Raw genomic sequence first — 4,618 nt, 5'->3', positions numbered from 1 at the left:
ATAGTGTCTTACAGTAAACAGATAGTGTTATATCTTCCTATAGTGTTTTATCATGTAATAATATACTGTTCCTTTTCATAGTGTTTTATCCCCATCAACAGTGTTTTATTTATGTATAGTGTCTTACAGTAAACAAATAGTGTTATATCATCCTATAATGTTTTATCATGTAATATACTGTTCTTTATAGTGTTATAAAAAGTTGTTGTGAAGGAAATCGAAGAATTTTTTTCAGTACGAGAAATTCGCTGATTTTTTAGGAGATTGATGGGGGTTTTGAAACAGTTACCATAAATTCGCTGATTTGTAGGAGGTTGATGGGGGTTTTGAAACGGTTACCATATTTGAAACGTTGAAAAAGTCACTATTGCTCTTTAATTTTACATAAGGTCCTTCTAATTAAAACACAATTTACATTTTATACCCTATTGATCTCAACCATTAGATCAAATATCCAATGGCCTAAGAAAACAAAATAAAAGCAAGATGAAAAATACTAAACCAATAGTGATCTTATTATTACCTTTGGCTGCCATGCATTTTGTTAGGATTTCATATAGGGCCTGAATCACCAAATCGATAAAAACAGAGCTCGATCGACAATAGACGTGAATGGTGTGAGCAATGGTGTTGGGTTGCAAGTTTGTGCATCAATCTTTGTTCCTAGCGCCTCGTTATTTACGGATTTGCCACCATCAACCATATCATCCACCGGTGTACAAAGGTGGTCATTTGAATCAGCACCCAATGACACAGCAACAATCCCTTATGACACATAAAAGAAGAGTTTATGCAATGAGTTGGTGATTTATGGCCTATCACTAAAATGATCCTCTTTACCTACGTTCAATTCAAACTGTAACATGTGAGTCACAATTTTTAGTTTAACAAGTAATAACAATTACAAAACAAAAGGAAAAGGAAAAATAAATTAGAAACATGATAAACCTTCCTGGCTAGTGAAAAACTTGAACTGAATTTTGAAAAGTTCACCAACTCCCTTTATTAACAAAGACTGTTTCTCCCTTTAGGCATATGGTAGCCTACTGCACACAAATTATATAAAAAGATTATTCAAGTGTTCAACCACTTTAAGTTTGACGTAATAAAAAAAACTATGTTGTCAAAAGCGCGTCGGGTAGAGTTGCCCGTCTCGTGTTAGCGCCATCGTCACCTGCGGTAACCCGAGCGACAGTTCATCATCTCTATCCACCTGCTAAAAGTGTATGGTCTTCCCGTGTTTTGCCACTTTCTCGAGATCTTTTCGTTCAACCGGACCGGGAACACCGGGAAGGAAGAGCACGCCGCTCTTCACCTCGTACTCGTGGCTATGCCACATCGGTTTTTCGGTGTCCGGAAGAGTTCCAGCATGATCAACCGCGCATCGGCATCGGGCCGGTCGTAGATCAGAGATTGCCGCATGTCTTTGTTCAGATGGCCGCAGTAGTGATGCGCTTCCACTTGGCGAGTCGTGTCGTCCGCGTAAAAGTGAAATCTAAACGAAAATTAACAAAATCAGTGCTGATGTACGACAAATAAAAATGTAAAAGTAAATTAACGCGTTCTTTGTTCGGTTTCAAACCAAACCGACCACCCAATCCTTTTTTGGTTCGGTTTGTAACCAAAATCAAACGATTGAATTTGTGGAAAATAAATGAAAATATAGGTGTACAAATCGGTTTTCCGGTCCTGTTTTTAACTGAACCGTTTTTTTAACAGTTTTAGAAAACCGGTTCGTTTTTTTTAACCGATGTGAACCAAACTGGTACTAACCGGTTTAGGGCAAAAAACCGTTTTATTTTACGGGTTTCAAAGGTACAAAGATCAGGAATACAAACCAGTCTACAAACCGCCGGTTTGGTCCGGGTTGAAACCGGTTTTTTTACTATCGTATAAAAACATGTTTTTCTTTTCTATTAAATGTAAACGATGTCATTAATATAACTATTAATCCTAATTAATAATAACATTAGCTATTTCACCGAATAAGTAACATCAAACAATAACAAGTTGATGATAATTATACTCAATTATCTAAACAGCTTGAGTGTACGTTTATACCTTTCCGATGACCGTTTTTTGGCCCGAGTTTAATCTGTTTTGACTGAGATGTTGGCTGATCACCTGAAACCATCACCATAGTTACTTTGAACTTGCTGATCACACCCTTCGCCGAAAAACGCCTATTTCTCCAGAAACATCACTATCAATCATATATTTATCCATAACTTGACCTACAACCGGATATATGTATCAAGGGTCACCAGAACATACAACGTGTGCCTTAATCGACCCAGCACCGCTGCCCGTTTAGCATTCTTGTAATTCCTGCTGTATAATTTAGTTAACCTTACATAACCAGCATTTGTTTCGAGATTACAATACCCTTATGTATGGACACTTCCACCCTGCAATATGATACAACCCAGATTTAGAAGTTTTAATAATTAGATATGTTTTTGTGTAACAATTAAACTATCAAATATTAATTTATATGGAAATTGTAACTATACTACTATACCTGCAGTTGAGGGCCCACTCCCCTAAATCCATTCACCCAACTATACCATTTATCGAATGCTCTGCTCTACTGGTCTATCTGAAACCAAATATGTCTATTGATCGCCCTCTCACCTTTCTATTCTCTTTCTTAGAAACCAAAACTCCAAAACACTACTAATCATCGCCTCTGTAGAATTATATTATACCTTTTTCACCAAAGTCAAAACCTTATTAGGGTTTTTCCGTTCAGCTTCGTCGACGTTGTTAGGGTTTTACCCACCCCAAGAAATTTTCTAGCTTTTTTTACGTCCTCCATGTCTGTCGCTCAACCCAACACATATCTGGAAGCATTACACAAATCCAACTCAAATAACAAACAAAAAACAGTATATTATATAATGAACAATAAATTTATAATTATCCAAATTATAAAAAAAATCATTGTTTAATCAATGTAGAGTGTGATTGAGCAGTTCTAGACCAAAAAATTAGTCAAATTGAGTTTACACGAACACCTACCATCACGAGCTTTGGTATTAGCGGAAACTGGGCCAACAAACAATGGGTCAATGAATGATGCACAAACATACCAGATCTGTAACAAACATAATCAGCTACAAATATACCAGATCTGTAACAAACATAATCAGTAACATAAGCATGTAAATCAGATACAAACATACCAGATCCGTAACAAAATCTTGGAATAATCTTCAAGACCAGTACCCAAATGTAAAATGAGCTCCAAAACTTGAATAAAAGGAACATTCCCAATATTTGTTAGTAGATAATCTGCATAAACACATGTTTAATATGCAAACAAAATTACAAAAGCTAATTATTTGTGACAATCCGTTTTCATCGGTAAAGATTTTTGGATGAACTGAACTTACCAGGTGGTCGTGGTCAGAACCCTAGCCGCCGCCTGCTGTTGATGCCGGTGCCACCCATTTTCATCGAGTCTCCAAACACGCAACTCCCATACACCCTTGTCACATTCACTGCCGCCGCCAGAGAAGATACCTCAGCCAAGTGGAATCACGAAATCTGTCAAATAACCCTTAGACATGAGATATAAAACCCTAGATCTGTGATTCAAAGTAGAGTTTACCTCAGACATGAAATTAAAACCCTAGATATGCAAGTTTAAAGCAGATTCAAACATCAGATTCAAAAACTAAAGGGCATGACCTCAACAAATCAAAGGAGGTTGTCGGGCTTACCTCGGATTGTTGGAACTTGCCTCGACCACCATTGTTGGATCCGATGAGATCTGGCTCATACCACAGGAGGCAAGAAACCCTAAATTGAAAATCACCAGAGAGAGAAAGAAGGGGTAGCGACTGGATGAAATGAATTAGGGTTTAGAAAGCGAGTGATAGAAACCTTATATTGGATCCATAAGAGGTAAAACGGGTCAAAGTGATCCGGTTAGGATCCATGCGGGTTCACAGTGTGTTGAAGTAATTTTCAACACATCCATGCTTAAATGCTTGTACAATGGGCTTTAAATGGTTGTACAATGGCAAATGACCATTCTTGCCCTTCCTATATGCTTATTAAAGTAGTATATATATATATATGTATATATATATATATATATATAGGATTAGGTTCAAACGTGAACAAAATCCCAAGAGTGAACTGCTTGAACTGATCTGGACCATTGATTATTATGATCTTAATATTTTGAATGGGTGGCATGATTGTAATTATTAGGTTATTTTTTATTGTTTTATTAAAATCAAAAGGGTAAAGTGTAATTAGATTAATTGGTTATTTAAAGTCAGGAAACTAGATTGTTTCCATATTCTCCAATTTCATTAAATCCCGTAATTATCTATAAGTTTGTTTATCAATCTTTTGATTTCCCTTTTAAAACAAAAACTCACATCCTCTTTCTCTCTGTGCCTCTAGATGATCGCCGGCCACGTCCTCTTTCTCTCTGTGCCTCTAGATGATCGCCGGCCACCACTCTTGGTGGCGGCGTCGGACGAAGCAGCATCGGCAGCCGCAATTTGTTCTACGCTTCGCTTTAGTATTACTCATCATTACAAGCGTGTGATTACCGCTAAATTGAATGATATTCTTATTAAAATTTGTCAGGAAACCCTGC

General features: G+C 37.0%; 1 long non-coding RNA gene across 9 annotated transcripts; it reads right to left on the bottom strand.

Annotated features, from left to right (window-relative positions):
- Window positions 1–673: 673 nt before the first annotated feature.
- On the bottom strand, window positions 674–3,884 carry LOC110915669. 9 transcript variants are annotated; one of them, XR_002579146.2, is made up of 9 exons: window positions 3,726–3,884; window positions 3,396–3,549; window positions 3,186–3,294; window positions 3,022–3,097; window positions 2,522–2,843; window positions 2,062–2,408; window positions 1,175–1,495; window positions 949–1,046; window positions 674–840 (listed from the first exon to the last, which is right to left on the bottom strand). It is a non-coding gene; the product is annotated as an uncharacterized LOC110915669 (long non-coding RNA). The 9 variants fall into 9 exon arrangements; XR_002579148.2 differs by having other exon boundaries at window positions 949–1,043; XR_004885015.1 differs by having other exon boundaries at window positions 949–1,495; window positions 2,062–2,183; window positions 2,275–2,408.
- Window positions 3,885–4,618: the final 734 nt, after the last annotated feature.

Source organism: Helianthus annuus, chromosome 16 (assembly GCF_002127325.2).
Source record: "Helianthus annuus cultivar XRQ/B chromosome 16, HanXRQr2.0-SUNRISE, whole genome shotgun sequence".
Classification (NCBI taxonomy): Eukaryota; Viridiplantae; Streptophyta; class Magnoliopsida; order Asterales; family Asteraceae; genus Helianthus; species Helianthus annuus.
The sequence above is the reverse complement of the archived record's forward strand: the minus strand, read 5'-3'. Positions and strand labels throughout refer to the sequence as shown.